Raw genomic sequence first — 20276 nt, forward strand, 5'->3', positions numbered from 1 at the left:
TTGGTCGAAAGGGTCATTCGGCCGAATGGCGTTTGACCTAATAGTTGAAATGCTTTTTAAGGAAAAGCATCGCAGAATCCAAAACAAAATTCACTCAGGCAGTGGACAACTTTTGTTATTATTATTTCTGCTTTGGTGCGGCGCAGCATGCATGGAATAATGAAAATAACAGTTACGCGATGCTTTCATATTGAGTGGTGTGCCCTTGAGAGTAGCGACCCAGTCAACAAAAACTCGTATATGACGCCACATAAGATGCTAAAGTGAAGGCCATATACGTACAACTTATATGGGAAAGTTCGAATACAGCCTCCACTGTATCATTCTATATGTTAACTGGCGAAAAATAGAAGTGAGGTGTGAGAAACGAGATGTAAAAAGTAAGTAGAGAGTAGTAAGAAGTGTGTAGTGGGCAGAGCTTAAAATATTCATCTTCATAAAGCAACTTCGGTCCGAATTTTGACAAACATCGCATGAATATTCAAAACATAGAATGACGTAGTCAGACGACTACTCCACGAATTCATTCATTCGACTGTCACTGAATGTGTTTACTATGTGCAGAAAAAAACATAATTAGCATTGTTTATGTTGATGTTTACCGCTAAAAGTGCCTCGCGGATGAAAATCGGATTCAGTCCTGTGTGATAAATCACTTTACTCATTTGAAACGTGTTCAGATTTCAGATAATTTTTCAATTTGTAAAATGTGCATAAATATTCAATGACTAATATTCAACTGAATATTGACTGTCCAGAGCCGACTATGAATGTGTCAAAAGTGAACTGACAAATGAAGAAAAATGGACTTCACTAAAAAAATTCGATTATTTTACACTCTGGTAGTGGGAAGCAAGAAAAAATAACCAGTGAGAAATCAGTAATGTGAATTTATTGGTAAGAAATGAGATGAGATAGGTGAGAAGTGATAAGCGAGATAGCGAGTAGCAAGAAATACGAAGCAAGAGATAATGGGCTTCGTAACCTTGCGGTTAGAAGGAAGAATAAAAAAGAAAAGAAAGAATGACGGAAGAATAACGAATAAGGAAGACGGAATAGAGAAGAAAGAAGAAAGAAGAAGGAAATAAGACAAAGGAAGAAGTTCTCTGTAAGACAAAAACAAAAGGCATGAGAAAGGATAAAAAAGAAGAAGGAAGAAGAAGTAAGAAAAAATGAAGAAGAAGAAATAAGAAAAAGGAAGAATGGCGAGGAAGAAGAAAGGAGAAAGAAAGAAAAAGGAGTATGAAAGAACGAAGGAGGAAGAAAGAAAAAGGGAAAAGAAAGTAGGTAGAAGGGAAAAGGAAGAAGGTAGTGAGGAGAAGGATAAAGAAGGAAGATGGAAGAAAGAGGAAAAAAGAAAGTATGAAGAACAAAGGAAGAATGAAGAAGGAAGATGCACAAGATGAAGGAAGAAAGAAACTAGAGGAAGGAAGAAAGAAGGAAGAAAAAATGGAAGATGGAAAAAGGAAGAAGTAAGAGGAAGAAGGGAGCAGGAAGAAGGAACAAAAAACGAAGAAAGAAGGAAGAAGGGAGGAAGAAAAAAGAGGAAGAAAGAAGGAAGAAGTTCTCCGTTCTTAGTTCTCAATTCACTTCTCATTTTTCAGTATTCGCTTCTGACATCTCCCAAGTAACACGGTTGGTTGTATGAATGTAAAAAATCCATCTTTCGAACATATAGTATGTTATGTTTTGGTATGAAAAACTGCTTTGATTACTTTCACACGACCCAAAGAGCGCAAAAATCATCGACATTTTCAACATCTTTCAGTCGCAACCTTGTTTTTGATTGCACATTCACAAGACTAAACTTAAGTACTAAGGATGTTTGCAAGAACCGACTTTCAACATGGTTCTGTCAAATTAAATACCAAAACAAAAATGCTGACCAACACGTTAAAAGAAATAAATTTTATGCAAAAAACGAATGAAAACAAGCATGATAAACATTATTTTAATAATATTAATAAACATATACAAACTGAATAAATAAATCAAATTTGTTTCGAAGTCTCGGTCGAAACATTATATGCGGCTCATGTTTCATTGGCTAAATTTACTTCTCCTAAATTAATGCGCCATTGATTGAAGCAAAATATAACTATGATAAAGCATAATTTTGAAATTGATATGTATACAAATTCTTGAATCTGCAACAGAAAAACAATATGGCGAGTTGTCGATAAACAACAGGGTCGTTCATAACATTGATCTTAAAAGATGTTGAAATTTCGTTAAATTTCTATCTTTGGGGTATATATTCTGACGAAACAAATGTCAAAAAATGAACATGTTATGACCTTGTTCGTAAAATCTTCCGGTAGATATGTTTTATGTTGTGAGAATGTAAAACGAAACATCTCAAAAAACCAAACAAATGTCAAAAATCGACATGTTATCAGCAAGTTGTGAGAATGTAGTATGAAACTTCTTCTCTGATCAAATTGCTGTATGTTTTGCAAAAACCTTATCATAGCTTTCCTTGAACATTACATGTTTTGTATTACATTTTCTCGACCTTTATTCAACATTATTATTAGATCTTCGTTAATAATGATGTTTTCGGTGTTACTTGGGCTCACTTCCTACCTCGCACTTCTCACTTTCCACCTCTTTTTCCTCACTGTTTACTACTCGTAATCTGAGGTCAAATTTTTTAAGCATTCGGCCAAACGGCATTCGACCAAATGACCTGACACTGTAGATAGGGTAAAAAGCCCAATAGTGGAACCCCACAAACCTTGTTTTAAGAACTAACGATTTGTTAGCTTATACGTTTTGTGAACAGTTTTATTATTGCTTTCTAGTGCGCCATAAAATCAATTGACCTTCCTCGTTAAATTTTTTTATCCATTCAATCGATTCTTTACTTTATTTAAGGTCCCAAAGAACACATTTTTTAATGCCTCTAAGGGCCAATTTCTTCACCTTCGCTTAACTCTTAAGCGGTGCTTACCCATACGTTTAAACCTGGTTTAAGGCCTAAGCGGAGGTGAAGAAATCGGCCCTAAGTATTTTTGAAGCTTTATATAAAAACCAAATAAGTGCTGTTTTTTAAAGATTGGCCTAACATTTGCCCGACTTTGAACGAACATCGGGTTAACTTTTAGGTCAGCTCACACGTACAGCATTTTTTCGAATTCTGTTTTCGAATTTTAAAATAGTTAGAGGCAAGAAAATATGGGTTCTTCGGGAAAGTTGATCTTAAATAAGCCAAAGAATTGATTGAGACAATAAAACGAGACACATTTTTTGACGGGAAAGGTCAATTTGGATCACTGCAATAGGAGAAGAGGCCCCAAAACGAGATAACTTTAATATGTCATCAGCTGGCTTCATTGTTTAACTGTTGCGTGAGGTAGAAATACCCATGAAAATCGTTATACCTAAGGCATAAAAGCAGTCTATGCTTAGCTAGGGCATATTGCCCCTCCTTCCACTAAAACTCTCAGTCGCGACTCGACCAATTTGCCACGTTGAGTTTGATGGCAGTGTTGCTGTAAAGTTTGTTTGAATCATGTATTGAGGTGCATAAGTTGGCGTATTCAAACTAACATGATCTGTTGAGTTTCTGATGTACTTTTTTTCGAATTAAAATCAAATTAACCCTCCGGGACTCACTTAGTCCTGGATCATCCACGCAGTCTCGCCGCTCTTGAGAACGAAAAGCGTGCTTTTTTCGAAGGTGTTGTACTTTTTACAACGGTGCGAGTCCCGGAAGGTTAAAGAAGGGGACAGTTCAAAAATAAATTTTCTCACAGTGATAAGAAACGCAGGTTATCCTCAACAAGACTAATAAGACATTTTCTAAAAAAAATCGATGTCTGTCTATTTAATAATTATTGAAATGTCAGCTTTGGATTTTGGATTTTGTTTTGGCAAATGAGACGAATCCAGAAGATAAATATTAAAAGCTGTTATATTTATTGTGATTTGATTGTGGCTTTTGCATAACAATGTTTCAAAGACATGTGATATAAAATCATAAAAATATAATTATTTACTAGGAAAACGTAATGTATGAGTTCTCCGTACGTTTTGTAAAACATGCGATATTTCAAAATAATATCTATATTTTTGCTGTGTGATGGTGCAAACATCAATGGAAGTTAAACACAAAACAAAGTTGGGGAACTGCTCCTGGAGATCATCTAATGGCTCCGATATTCATCCCATCAAGTACAAAGCAATGGGGGTTAGGGACAGAAGGTCGAAAGACAAAAGGTCGAAAGGACAATAGGTCGAAGGACAAAAGGTCGAAGGGACAAATGGTCGAAAAGGACAAAAGGTCGAAAGGGGCAAAAGGTCGAAAGGACAAAACGTCGAACGGGACAAAAGGTCGAAGCGGACAGAACGTCGAAAGAAACCAGAGATCAGTGTTGTAAAATGTCATTTGCATTCGTTTGTAGAATTTCCCAGAACTTCTTTCAAAAGATAGCTAGTGTATTTAGCCGGATAGCCGGTGTACTTTCAATGCGTGCGCCTGTGTGGCTGCGGAGTACTATTTTGACAGATCGAAGAGACATTCAGATTTTCATCTATTATTTGCACTCATTGAATGAATTTTATTTAATTGCCAAAAATAGTTTAAAATAAAAGAGCAACTTTTTTTGCCAACTGTATAGGACAACTCTGTCTCGCGCAATACAAGTTTTATTCATTTCCTAAATCAACTATCTTTTATCTCTAACAGAACTATCTTGAAATTTATAATTTTGTTTCATAGTAATTACTCCTTCTTTGAAAATTTCTCATTCTTCGACTTTGATTGATTTGATGAGTATGTTATTTCTACTTGGAGTTTTTCATAAATTCTTTCGGAATATTCGGAATACACCCAACTTGTCATCAACTTGATCTTGATCGACCTTTTGTCCCTTTCGGCCTTTTGTCCTTTTCGACCTTTTGTCCTTTTCGACCTTTTGTGCCTTTCGACCTTTTGTCCCTTTCGACATTTTGTCTTTTCGACCTGTTGTCCTTTCGACGTTTTGTCTTTTCGACCTTTTGTCTTTCGACGTTTTGTCCTTTCGACCTTTTGTCATAGATTCAGCAATGGAAGCAATTTTTTTATTTGTTTCTTATTTTTGTGATTTTTTTCAGCAGTGAGCACGCATGTTGACATAAAGAATCAATGAGAAGCGATGAGATGAATATTTGTTTAGTGAGATGGAGATCGGGACAGTTCTCCTATCATGTAGTGGAAAATAAATTTCATCTGATGTAATTGCAGCCCTAGCGTAAATTCAAATTTATACTCATTTTTTCAAAATTTCTATGTGAATATTCTATAATTTCTGAGCTCGTTGATTTTAAGCTTCTACAAACGCAAAATTCACAATAAATTTTATAGATAGACATTTTATTTTCTACTTTAGAAAAAAGTAGAATCAGGAGCGATACTTTTCGAAAATCAACCAATCTATTTCTTGTTATCTTTCGAAATGAGCAAAATATTCGTATAGAATGGAATGACAATAATGCATGATTTAAAATTGAAACTGTTTGATTAATACTCTTATGATGGTCACGATAATCTCTTATATACCTAGTATCAATAAATAATATGCAATAATTCTCGTTCATTTTCACGAGCAGAGAATGCTCTCTTACGCTGACTTTTGCCGAGAAATCGGTTTCGAGAAAAGAAAAAAAGGTGTGATGAGACTATTGATGAAGGATCGACTGTATCTTTTATATTTATTTTACGGCTATGCAGTCTTTAATTGTAGAAACGAGTTTATTCGTTGCCCAACGTTTCGACACGGGGATTGTGTCTTGTGAGGAAGACACAATCCCCGTGTCGAAACGTTGGGCAACGAATAAACTCGTTTCTACAATTAAAGACTGCGTAGCCGTAAAATAAATATGGTGTGATGAGAGATAACCATTTCTTTCTCACTACCAGTTCTGCAAAAAGTTGATTTGATCGTTTTCTCACTCCTTTCTTCTTTTGCGTGCCATCACCAACTGCAAATAGAGTGGCCTTTATGGAACAAACAACCTCATCCCTACATGCAGTCGATGTGGTGACGGCTATAGTGACTGCATCCCATCGCCATTTTTGTCGATGTTCTATGTAGGTTCGAATTCCATTGGGGTCATACATTTTTTGTAATTGCTTACCGAAAATTTTCGCGAAAAGTGAGTGAGGCATAAAGTGATGAAACGAAAAAAACATCATCAAGGGCACTGCACAGACTGCTTTGTCTCTTTTTCGCTGCAAAGAAATTAGAAAACAACAAGGCCAAAAAACGTCAAAATTTATGAAGAACGAAAGAGAAAGAGATCTTTCCGTGCAGTGCCCTATAGGGGTGGGAGTAAGATGTTTTTCACTACAAACTACGAAAAAAGATTCTTCTCCTACCAGAAAATCGCTTGATTTCGTCTCTTCGAAACGAAAAGTATGAACCCTGACTACTATTAATACGGTTTAAATAACTTCTTCTAGATTGGTCCATTTAGCCAGAAGATTATGGAGAGGTTTTGGTGGAGTCTTAAGTTTTATAAGCAGCTGGTCATGACAACCTCCTCTAGAGCATAATAAATTTTGAAATGTTACTTTGGTACCACTCTTAAGCCGAAATTCTTTTAATGAACATAAATAATAATGTGAATTGGTGATAATAATGGAATCTATTCCCTTAAAGAGCTATTTTAGTCTCTATCATGCGTGTTTCTCATAACATTCTACAATGCACAAGTAAGCAATAAAAACGGCATCTAGTGTTTTTTTTTTCGTTGGAAATGAGATAGATTGATGACCTTGAGTTAAAATCAGGCTTGACAAAACTTCTCTAATTCACAAGAGTTGAATTAAAATCATCAGAAGCAAAATGCAGCTTTCGCATCCTCACGGATGAGTGGGATCGTTACGGAAGCAAAGGGTGAAATAAACAGAGTGAGGAAAACCAAAATATAATCGATGAAGGCACTATAAATAAAGACAGGAAAAATTCCGATTTTAATCCAAATTCACTGTCAGTGAGTGTCATTGCGAAAAATCACGCGTGACATTTAGTAAGGGCTATTATTCCCAGAAAATAAAATAAAATTACTATTTCAACTTTTTTGATCATTGACGTCTGATTGACCCCTGCAAATAGTTGAAAATGAATAATATTACTTGCTTATAACAAATTTGTCACCTGATTTGCATTGGTGAACGCGATACAAATTTAATATTTTCATATCAAGAAATTCTCCCAAACAAATTGTTTGTTCAAGGATCAGACTTCGCATCTTTGTTCATAGTGTCTTGAACAGTCGAATGTGTCGTCGGTGAAATAGTAATAGTAATTGAGTCTCCGTCTGCGGGTCAGTCGCGACGCGTTGTTTGCGACAAAAATTTGACACGCTAAAAATCATATACACATCGCATGAATTTTTTTTACACATTACGGTTATGCCATGACTGAATATAAATGTGTGTAACATATGTGGATACACTGGGGTTGCTTTTTACGCGGTTTGTTTTTGATTGTTACTGAGTTTTGAACTTAATGGAACATTGAGTTAACTCTAAGTTAAAATCCATACAACATCAAAAAAAAATTAGGTTGTATATTGAAATTTGCGTTATTGAGGTGAACCGAAAAATTAATGTAATCCATTCGCGTAAAAAGCGTGGAACATATATCAAGATTTTCCCGATTTTTAAAGGGTTACCCAGCGAAAGCGAAAAGCGTCAAAATTCAAAGATACACCAATGTTAAAGTCTAATAAAAATGTTAAGTATTATAAAATCGTTCAAGTCGTCTAACAAAAATGTAAAAGCCTATTAAAAATTTTAAAGTCTAACAAAAATGTAAAAGTCTGATAGTCAAATGAAATCAGTTAGGATCGGTGCAAAAGGGAAAAAAATATCAAAAAAATTGAGTGTAATTATTAATGTGAGACGTGGACTAAGTAGTAAAACGTCCTCTGCTCAATGCATTCTTTTTCAATTAAATACTCCTTCAGCGCTTCTGGCTCAGCGATGACCTTAGCATCTCGCAGTCTTAGTCCCAGTCTTACCCAAATCTCAGCCATCGAGGCCTCATACGTGAGCTAACTTGCTTGCAATCCCCACGGCGTCAAAACCCAATACGAATGTGAATTTATTATCCAGCAAAGTGCAAGTTAATCCATCAAGGGTAATTCAATGATTTCAACAAAGAAAAGTTCCCAGCAAAAGATGTATCGCCAGTGACGACAGCAAGTGACATTTTCCAAGGCTTTTATAGAGTGTAAAATTTATCAGCAGTACAAATAGCACGTACTATCAAAGCATTTAACGCAAGAAAAAAAATCAAAAATATCAAAGTAGCTTTTTTCTGGAGGTAAGTTTTTCTTAGGCGATTATCTGGCGCTTTTTTGTAGCGACTAAAAATAAGCGGAGTAGTAGATTTTTTAATGAGCTCTCCAATACCTCTATTGTTCCACCCCGACCGGGACCAATTTGTCTGCATTTGGCTACTGAGATTTGCTAAAAACGACTGACTGACTCCGTGACGTCAACTGACCAAATCGTCGTACAGTGATTTAAAGTCTAATTTGTCTCACTGCGGATCTGATCTGGTCGACTGTCTGCGGGCCACGTCTCTTCTACCTTTTTATTAGAGATTTGCTTCTCGATGGGCACGGTTCGTGACTGAGATTGGGTCAAGGTGGATTTTCATCGCTGCAAGACATGAATGATTCGGTACAGCAACGATTCAGATGGGGTTTCCGGTCTGTGTGGTCTTGACGGCGCGGGCTTAATTTCTGTGGCGCGATCTTTAATTTGTGTTTCCGTCGTCGTCTATGAAATATCTTTGCATGCAGCCACCCAAGCATAACCAGCTCGAATCACGTCACATTTGGATTGGAAGATTGTTTCCCTCTGTTGGGTACGATTCACTGCGTGGCGACACGGAGATGGATGCCGCCCGCGATTTGAACAAAGGTAATCATTATGATTAGATTAGTTTCCCAGAAACACTGTTCATCTTCGGCCTAGTGTACGGATTCGTTCATCCAGATAATTTACGTGCTTTAGTTTGTATGAAGTGATTCAACCCGTTTGTTAGAACTTGTGAAAATTGATAATTAAATTATTTTTATTAATATGGTAAATATTTTCTTCTACAATACATTTATTCGTGAGCACAAAAATGCATTACTAAAACCTAAAATTTAGAATTCAAGTCATATTAAACCTGAAAATAAAATGTCGATTTAATCATAAGTAGTTCTTTTTATTATTATATTTATTTGTTATCATCTGGGTTTAAAAAATGCACCATTGAATTTATGATCAAAAAATTTCATAGAAAAACAATTTATTTTCAACCACTTCATCTAACCCATAGGATAACATTTATTTCAAACCGTGAAAATTAAAGCCTAAATCCTGAAGCAATATCAATTTACACTTCACCGCCTAGCATTCAATCACGGCTCTGACAAATATTTACATCAGCCTAATGGAATAAAAATATTTACTCAAATCGCGTGAATTATCCATTCATTTGAGGTTCAATTTCCGAGTATTTTTTTTAACCAACCCACCGCAGTCCAGCCCCTAAGGCGGCATTCAATTTTCGGCTGATAACAAACTTCGCTCACCACATTATTGAAGCGCCAAACTCGATTCTAGTCATGCAACCGCGCATCATCATCCCCGTCATCAGAGATTGTGTTCCGTTGTATTCCTTCGAACAAAATCAACACTTTTAACTAGATTGCGTTAAAGGGGGGATGGGGGTGATTTGGTTTTTATCAATCACCCACTCGCTTCCCCACAAATCACACCACATAGCCCGACCATGGGTCTGATGCACAGTGGCCGAAATATGTTTCTAATTTCGTTGCTTCTTTTTGCTAACATGCGTGCTCACTGCTGAAAACATCACAAAAATGAGAAACAAATATACTTCATGTCATTGCTTGGCTTTTCATTGGATGAACATAAGATCCATGAGCTGAAGTGAAGGAGCAGTAAGTTCTAATGATATCAAAGTTCATGATATTTACGTGACCCTATACCTTTTACGGGTTCGTCTCGCTTCTGTCCCCACTGTGGGGCGCAACAGTTGATCCACCCGATGGCGCGACGTTGGATACGGCGAAAATGGGAAGCTCCACAGCGTAAAGCAAAAGATTGATTGACGGTTGAGTTGGGGGCGCTTTTTTCCGACTCTGCTGAAAGAATAATTGTTTGCTCAACTGAAAGCTTACCGTGCCTAACTGCAGGCATTTTGGGAACAAAACGTTGATTTGGGTAGTTTTCCGATGAGAAGCCTTTATCATGGCTTGTGCAGGCAGCAGCCGTGTCGTTGCCATCGATGTCGGTTTGATGAGTGTGATTATAGATTGGAATGTTGGCGCCTGTCGTGTCGGCACGTAGCTTAAATTTCTATCGGGATCGGTGGCGTGAGTGATATAAGAATTAATTTAAAGTGGGTCCTTGTGACATAAAACAATGACACGCAAAAATTCAATGAAGAATGTAATCAAGCATTGAGTCTTCACAGTTTAGTTGGTCAAAGGCTGGATCAGATATAATTCGAATAATCATGCCTTAAAGCTACATGAACACACATTCTGTTTTAAAGCGAAATACTTTTTTCTGTTTTGAAGTCATCCGAAAAGTCTAACTGTATATTTTTCCCCTTTTATTTTCCTTGAATTATGTGGCGTTTTTTGGAACATGTCGCATGGATTTGGTGTTAAATTAAAGTAACAATATCAAATATACGGCCGAAAACAATCGTGTACAAACAGTTTTCAATTCTGTGGCTTCTACAAAAAATAGAAATTCATTGAAAATGTATTTGCAAGTCTGTGGAAATATATAAAAATATTGCTTCGTGGGGGAAAATACCACATTGAGAGCTTATGTGATGAAACAAAAGATAAAATGGAAGACATACATATGATAATAAAATGTTATTGTGATTTTCTGATGTAAAAAATCTAGTATTTCTGTTATTTTCTTCTTATTAAATGGCTCTACATTCTAACTGGAACTTGTCCGGCTATTCAACTTATTTTATTAGTATTTCCTCAATTATAAATTGAATGCTTATATATGTCCGTCATTGTATGAGTATGTATCTTGTGGACTAAAATAAAAACTCCCCCTAAAAAGTTTGTTTTTGGAGCGATCATATAGCCTTTACCGTATACATAGTATACGAGAAAGGCAAAAAATGAAATTTTCCATAGGAATTAAGAAACCATCAATAAAGAAATAAATGTATGATCAATAGATAAATATAAAATTTCCACAAATCAATCAAAATTTTCACAAACAATTAATAATTTTCCCTTGTCATAAGACGAGTTAATACAATCCCATTGAATTCCACCACTTAATTGTATCTTGACAGATACGTATTTCGACCTCAACAGAAAGGCCGTCTTCAGTGTCTCGTAAGTCGAGTCAAGTACGAGACACTGAAGACGGCCTTACTGTTGAGGTCGAAATACGTATCTGTCAAGATACAATTAAGTGGTGGAATTCAATGGGATTGTATTAACTCGTCTTATGACAAGTGAAGACATTCCACTAAAAAGCTCAAAATAATTTTCTTATCAATAATTTTCCACAAATCAAAAAAAGAAATAAAACTTTTAAAAGCAAAAATTGCAATTATAGAAGAAATAATATACAATAACATAACCTTCCACAAAATAAATATTTTTTCCACAATAAAATAAAAACTCTCCACGGAAAAACCAAGGGCAATAAAAAATATGAAATTTTTAAATAGAAATATAGAAAGTCAATAAAACTGAGCAGTTTTCCATAGATGAACCCTTCCTTAAAAGCGTTTAAAGTTCATGGAAAATTTTATCAATTTTACTACTTTTTTGTATTTTTAAATGTAAATTGGCTTATTTTTCTATATTGATTTAGTGGAAAATTTTGAAATTGTTTATTGGTAATACATATTCATTTATTTATGGAAATGTTGTATTTTTTTTCGTGGTACATTTGGATTTCTTAATGAAAAATTCTTCTTTTATAATTGCAATTTTTGCTTTTAAAAGTGCTCATTTATTTTTATTTTGTGAAAAATTGTTTATAGAAGTTTTGCATCATTTGTGGAAATTTTATATTTATTTATTGCTCATACCCTGACTCTTTATTGGCAATTTCCTAATTATTATGAAAAATTTCCAATTCTTTATTAGGCTGGCTATGCCCAGGGTGTAGAGAAAGTTTCCAACCTAAAGACATCCTAGACCTAGACCTAGACCATTGACAATCCTACGCAAGGCTATTGAAGATTTCTGTTATCATCTAGGGGGAATGACGGCTTTGGCAGGTTTTGTTCTATTATTGGCAGGGGGTTTTTCATGACTGACTATGCTCAAATTTGGCCCAAACATTCTTTGCATATCAAAGAATATTGTGGCCAAATTTCATAAAATTTGGTCGACAAAACCCCCCTGCCAATAATAGAACAAAACCTGCCAAAGTCGTCTTTCCCCCTAATTTAAAACTTGCTCAAATGCTAATATAATTTTTCTTTTATTTTTGCAGGTATGTTCACACACTACGTTCAATTGGTAGGTATTTATTTATTCACAATTGTCCTCTATCACAATTATCTCTGTGCAAAATGATAAAAAGCAATAATTCATATTAATAAGCAGTTTTCAACACCAGTTATTCAACACCAACTTGATATGTTTTTATTACTCTTGACCTCCACCAAAACATAACACTTGTGGGATTTTTAAATTGTAGTATTGGCGGGTAATTTATTTCATTATGTAGTAAAAATGTGGTAATCTCTATGAAGTGAAAGCATTTTAATATATACTTTTTAAAGTATATAAAGTTTGTAAGCACCACAATTTGTTTGAAAACTGCATATTGGCCAAAATGAGATTTTTATATATTCTGAATCCTTGTCCGAAAACACGTACTCTGGCAAAAATACGAAAAAAATTCGTTGTTCAGGAATGTATGAAAAAACTTCGTTTGTTTGAGAATCTACATATGTCCAGGCACTTTGACAATTGGAGTACTGTATTCATCTGCAACCAAGCAAATGGTAAACAATTAACTTTACTATGTTTCTTCGACGGAAACACAATTTTCTTCTAAATTTTGTAATCTTCATCCTTTACAAAAATATGTTTCCCCTTGAAATCTCCTCCAGAAACATCCTGTGAGTAAATATTTACACTCTAATCTGTCGTCTATAGCCATTTCAGCTGCGACCATCAGCGACCAAGCAAATGGTAAACAAATAGCTTTACTATGTTTCTTTGACGAAAACACAATTTTCTACTCAATTTTGTTATCTTCTTCATCTACTAAGAAAGTATGTTTCCCCTTGAAATCCCCACCAGAAACATCCTCTGAGCAAATATTTACATTCCTATCTTTCATCTAAAGGCTATTAGATTATTAAATAGTATATCGTGGTATATCGTGGTATAATCAGAGCATTAGTGATTAATCATAGATTTAATCATGATTAATGAATAATGGGCTATTCAACACCATGAGAGTCATCCCATACACATCAAATCATTCGTATCAGCATAAAATGGCAGCTTTTCATCACATGATCCACAGGATGCAGACGATTCCCCTGAGCGAAGAAGGAAAAACGAAGGAGCTACAACACATCTTGGAAACAGCGAGGATCAACGGATACAAGGAAAGAACAATACAAGCAATCATCAACAAAAAGCAGAGGAACCTACGGAAAAACGAACTGACAACACTGACACCGATCGATGAACCGCTGAAGAGGGTATCGGTCCCCTATGCCCGACACATCACCCACCAGCTACGCCATCGACTGAGGAAATTCGACATCGATTTAGTATTCTCCAGCAGAAGTAATCAACTGAAGACACTTTTGGGCTCTACAAAGGATAGAGTAGAAATGTTAAATAAGGCCGGGGTTTATCAAATTAATTGTTCACAGTGTGATAAAGTATATGTAGGTCAAACAAAAAGATCGTTAGATGTAAGGTTCAAAGAACATATTGCAGAAGTAAGTAAGGCTAAGAGGGAAACTGATAAGGGATTGAATTATGAGTTTAGGTCTAAGGTAGCTGAACATGTATATCAAGAAAATCATTCAATTACGACATCAAACATTACAATTTTAAGAAATGTCTCTTCCCCGTGGAAACTTGATGTTGCTGAGAGCTTGGAAATCTACCGACAGGTACAAACGCGGTTGTTGAATAAAGATCAAGGGAATGGTAGCTCCTGGCTCTTCAAGTTTATACCTAAGCATTAAGCGCAACAAGCGAGTAGAAGTAAGCACCGTACGAAATGTAACTAGATAAGTACCTAGATAAATTATTATACCTACGCATAGTATAAATAGTGTAAGTTGCGATCATTTTCTTCAAGTCGAGTCAAGTACGAGACACTGAAGACGGCCTTACTGTTGAGGTCGAAATACGTATCTGTCGAGATACAATTAAGTGGTGGAATTCAATGGGATGGTATAAACTCGTCTTATGACAAGTGTATTCAATCATTATTCATTAATCATAATCATGCAAAAAATATGATTTAATCATTACTCGTTAATCATAATATTTTACATTTCATCACTAATCTTTAATTACATTCATAGTTGTTTTGGTGTACGGAATCAAATTGCACCACTTTCAAAAGTCGATAACATTTCACCTACTGGGCTGGTTACGTAATTTTGTGAAAGACGGCTTCAGCATGTGTTTTTCACACTGCGTGAATTTCATTAAGAAACTTCCAGTAGTTTCGAAAATACAGCCGAAGGAACAGGACGTGTGAAAATAAATCACGCGCATTCACCTCCATATTCCACATCTTATAAAAAGATGTTAGTAATCCAATTTTTTGCCTTTGACCCCGATATCACCAGAATTGCGGCAGATTGAAAGATACTGGTCTGGAATGAAAACACGAGCTTCGGAATTGGAGACTTGATTATTACGGAACCTAAAATGATAATTTGGCCTTTCGCGTCAACATTTCGTATTGGTTTCTAACTCCAATGTTAACATTTACGTTTATCCGACTAATACAGGTAAACTTTTCAAAAAAACTTTCTGTTTTGTCGCTTCTATAGCAAGCAACCAAAATCAAAAAAATAAGAAAAGCGCTGAAATCTAATTTTGGACTGATATTTGTCAGATTTTGAGAGAGCATCAATCTCATTGTTCAGGCCGGTTCACACTGCAGCACTTTTTTGATTTTTTGTTTTCGATTTTTGTAATAGTTAGAAGCGTCAAAAAATATGGTTTCTTTGGGAAAGTTGACTTTAATTAACTTAAATAATCGACTGCGGCAATAAAATTAGTTATTTTTTTGTTGGGATAGATTGCAGGGTGAAAAATGTTAGTCAGGGACATGTACAAAATCTTATGAGTTCATTTAAGAAAAAAGTTTCAGCTTTTGGATGTATTTAAGAATTACAGTGAAACAGTGATACATAGTCAAAGCTTCTATATTGTCCCTGAAAATTTCATGACAATCGGTTCGGTTGATAGACTAATTTTTGGCGAGTATATCAAAGTGGTGCAATTTAATTCCGTACACCCTTTATTGCTTTTATTTATTAATCTATTATCATAATCATAGAATTTTTATACCTTTTAATAACCCAATTTGGTAGAAAGGTTATTGATTATTGATCACTATGCAAATCATTCAATTTCATTATTCATAATCGTTAATCATTAATCAAATACATATTGTGTCAATATTAAATCAAGATCGTTAATCGTTAATCATACTCTAATCGCTTTATTCATCAATCATAATTGTTAATCATTGTCAAAAATGTATTTAATCGTTAATCATAATCATTAATCATCATCAAAATTGAATAAATCATTAATCATAATCTTTAATCATAGATTTGAATGATTTAATCATAGCAAATTTAATCATGCATAGGAAGCTTTATTCATTAACGCTCTGGGTATAATAGTATTATATTTAACTTTAAATTGATATATTAAACCTTTTTGCCTTTCTCATATACCACGTATACGTAAAGGCTATACGTTTGTTCCAAAAACGAATTGTTCTAGAATGCACGGAGACACATAGTATTAGATACCAAATGATATATGTCTGTGCGTGTGTATGTGTGCGTATGTATGTACGCAAAAAAACTAACTTATGTTTCAGGCACTTATACTTCTAGACCAACATTTGGAAAAAGCGTAACAGCTAATATTTATTCCTTATAATTCTTCGTCTACACATTTAGCTATATATGTGGACAAAGAATCAGAAGGAATAAATTTTGGCTGTTACGCCCTTTTCAAATATTGATCTAGACTTAACCGATTTGTTGCGTTCGATGTGGAATCATATCCTTTTGTTTTCTAATAAGAATTGGCCAGATCGCACAATGGGTCTAAAAGTAATGGCAAATATACTATTGTTTCATATGCACTGGAAAGGCATTAACACCGCTAGGTGGATTAATCAGGTTTATTTTCGTTTACTACTTTCACAATAACAAGCATCTTCCCACCTACGCATCTTCCTCAAGAATGTAAAATGAACGTTGTTTGTTAGATTTTTGCATATAATACTAAAATCGGCTCCGTAAAGTATGATAATGACTGAGCCTACCAAATAATTTAAAAATAGGCTGTTTAACCTGTAAAATACTAAAAGTACACCATTTTACCGTATAACTTCCGTAATTTATATTTATGACCGCCCTCCTAAGGGAATGGAACCACTGTGCAGTCATAAGCTCCTACAATTATGAAGCTCCTACAATTCTGTGTAAATTTCGAAAAATGTTTTTCTGTAGAAATTTGGAACAACTTCCCGTGAAAATTCTGAAGAGATTGGTGAATTCGGCCAATTGAGCTATTCGGCCAACCGATTTCTTCAGCCAAATGGACTGTTCGACTAAATGAAAAAGGCCAAATAACTTCAAGCAAATGGTATATTCGGTCAAGCAACATATTCGATCAAACAACTATCAGCCTTGTGGTCTTCGGCCAAATGGTTTTCTGACGAACGATACTTTTCCGTACAAAAATTCATCAATGAATTCTTTGAATTTCAACGGGAAATCCTTCGCGATTTCCGCACGAGATTTTTCTTAGTTTTTACGGAGAAATTAACAAGAAGTAATAATTCAATAATCGAAACATGTTTCAATTATGAAAATAAAATTTGGCTAATAACAAAAAATGAGGTTCTATCCAATAAGATCGAAATCGGGTGATTGGAAGAACACGTCACGATATGGACATAACTCCATGAGTGGTAGTGCGAATTCCGCATAAACCTGCCGATCGATAGAACTAGATGTAAAACAGAACAGTATGTCGCGCTAGGGCGCGAACAAGTATGAAGCGATAGAGGGTGAAAGGGAGAAAGGAAGACCATCTATTGAACAGCACACAATCGAAGCGTGAATCTTCTTGCCTAACGTCCTGGTTGTGGACGGCTTGGTTAGTGGTATGGAAACCACCGTGCCAAGACAGGCAAAAAGATCCAGGCAACGATCTCCCCATGTGCTGTTCTGTTTTACATCTAATTCTATCGATCGGCAGGTTTATAGAATTAGATGTAAAACAGAACAGCACATGGGGAGATCGTTGCCTGGATCTTTTTGCCTGTCTTGGCACGGTGGTTTCCATACCACTAACCACTAACTAACCGATCCTGATATGCGAGAAGATGAGCGGGATTCCTCCATGATAGGTGCCGAAGTGCATAACGCACGAATCTACGCTGCACGGTTTCTAGCCTTGAGATCCAGACGCTATGATAAGGGCTCCAAACTACAAGACAAAATTCAAGGATAGAACGAACTAAAGAGCAGTACAGAGATTTTAGGCAATGAGGATCCCGGAAGTCTTCAGATAGTTTGAAAATGAATTCGAGTTGCCGATTAGCTTTTGCGATGATGTCGTTATAGTGCGGCTTGAATGCCATGTCTTGATCCAGTGTGACTCCTAAATCCTCAATCTTATCATCAGTATCTTTTCCCAGAAGATCGAAAAATGGAATAAATTGCAATGCCTGGTTCAGACATTATACTTAATTGATAGATAACTAAGCAATATCCCTCACATCATTTCCCAATAACCTACCTACCTTTACTAAAATCATTGAAGTCGGTCAAGTAGTTGAGGAATTATACTTAGTTGATCTATAAATAAACAGTACCCCCTCACACCCTCCTTCTTTTCCAATGACTCTCCCACCTCCTCTACGATCATCTTCTTGGGGTAGAGAATATGTGTTCCAAGTGAAAATCGGTCAAGAGATTCAGAAGTTAAATTGAATTGTTTGTCTTCTAAAAAATACCCCTCCGGCCTAATGCGTGTTTGGTCGTATTTAAGGATATACTCTGGTAGATACTTGAGTAATTTTCTTCCAATACGCCTGATTGTATCCAATTCAAATATCTATCAAATATCCTTTGCAACTAACACAACATCCTATCCCAATACAATCATATAGATGCAGATGTATACTCGGCCTCTAGTTGCAATGTAAGTCGGACTAACAATCTTTCCCTTCCCAGCAAACACAAGATCTTATGACATAGCGAATAAATGTATTGAGTGGAGGTCATCTACGTACGCTTTGCCAGCAGTTAAATGGTGGATTTCACCTATATCGCATCCACCTTATACACTTATTCGCTATCATATGCGATTTTGTGTTGGCTGGGTTCCTATATGACCGTAAGGACGAGGTTGGGGCTGTTATTCGCTGAAAATATTTGAGCTTTCAAAACGTGTACAGTGAGAATGGGTAGCTACCCCAAAGCCCCGCTCATTTGGGTTCCTGTACACTGTACAATTGACCTTTCCCGTCAAAAAATCTCGTTTTATTGTCTCAATCGATTTTTTGGCTTATTGAAGGTCAACTTTCCCACAAAAACCTAAAATGTGCTGCACGTGTGAACCGGCCTGAAAAATTCACCCGATGTTCGTTTAAAGTCGAGCAAACGTTAGATCAATATTGATAAAACAGCATTTTTTATTTATTATTTTAAATTTTAAAAATACTTAGAGACGTCAAAAAATACGGAGAAGTTGGCTTACAATTAAATATAAATCAATAAAGAATCGATTGAGCAAATACAATTTTTTGACTGAATAGATCAATTCCACGAGTTCTAATCAATCACGGCGTACGACTACGAATTGATCATAATACTCATGCTCATAATAAAGGCCTGTAACTTTGGAATGGAGTATAAACATCGGGTAAAGTAAAAACTCAGAAATACAGTCGGCTCTCTACATCTCGATGTTCTATATCTCGATATCTCTCGCTATGTCGATGGTTTCCTCAGTCCCTTCAATATACATTCATTTGGGCTTTCTATATCTCGATATCCTCCATATCTCGATATCTCTCTATCTCGATGGGTTCTGATCATATTTTGTTCAGGATTCACTCTTCTTATGTCGATGTGTTCAAATTTTTAGGCTACCAGACCATCTTTGGACAACAACAAACACATCAACAACAGGAAACGACATTTGCTTTGTTGTCGTTTTTCATAGCAACGAGCCTTTTTGAATCTAGTACCCATTTCAATTTTCCTTCCATTACTCGATCTCTTCCTATCTCGATGGTTCCTTCAATATCGAGATGTGGAGAGGCTACTGTAACTTTTGGGCCGTCAAAAAATCTATATTATAAATTTAACAAAATGTACTCAACTAATAAATAAATAAATAGGGGAAAAGACGGCTTTGGCAGGTTTTGTTCTATTATTGGAAGGGGGTTTTTGTCGACCGAATTTTATGAAATTTGGCCACAATATTCTTTGATATGCAAAGAATGCTTAGGCCAAGTTTGAGCATAATCAGTCATAAAAAAACCCCTGACAATAATAGAACAAAACCTACCAAAGCCGTCATTCCTCCTAAATAAATAAAATCCTAATATATACATCCGTCATCCTATGTCGATCTTAGTTCTGCCATCCGACGCTTTCTGGCATTCAAGATATTGAAGCTAGAAAGTTGGAAAGATTATTCGTTTTGACTTCAAACGATTTTGGTTTTAAGAACTGGACAGAAGAGTGTTCGGTCCGGTCGTTGAGCTTATTCCGCATATCAGACTTCGGATAGAAGGGAAACATTGACGGCACTCCGATATTCCATCGTTATAGATTACGATGACGAACAGTAACGAAGATAGAAAGCATCCTCATTGCCTTGTGCATAACTGATTTTTGTGATTCAGACTACGGAATGTTTACGTAGCTCAAATACTTTTTGCGTTCCAAAAACCTAACAAAGTTGAACTCTTAATTTCTATATTTTGATATTCACAGTTTAGT

The 20276-nt window shown here is 35.6% G+C and overlaps 1 protein-coding gene across 11 annotated transcripts in view; it reads left to right on the forward strand.

The window, feature by feature from the left end:
- LOC134213257 (toll-like receptor Tollo) overlaps positions 1 to 20276 on the forward strand; it is a 444443-nt gene that overhangs the window by 241833 nt on the left and 182334 nt on the right. For 2 of the 11 annotated variants that reach the window (XM_062692098.1, XM_062692107.1), the window contains one exon: positions 12509 to 12534. The exons of the other annotated variants lie outside the window; for them this stretch is intronic. The gene's annotated coding sequence lies outside the window, so the exon portion shown is untranslated. The remainder of the gene's footprint in view (positions 1 to 12508; positions 12535 to 20276) is intronic. 11 annotated transcript variants of the gene reach the window in all.

This window comes from Armigeres subalbatus, chromosome 2, assembly GCF_024139115.2.
Source record: "Armigeres subalbatus isolate Guangzhou_Male chromosome 2, GZ_Asu_2, whole genome shotgun sequence".
Lineage (NCBI taxonomy): Eukaryota > Metazoa > Arthropoda > Insecta > Diptera > Culicidae > Armigeres > Armigeres subalbatus.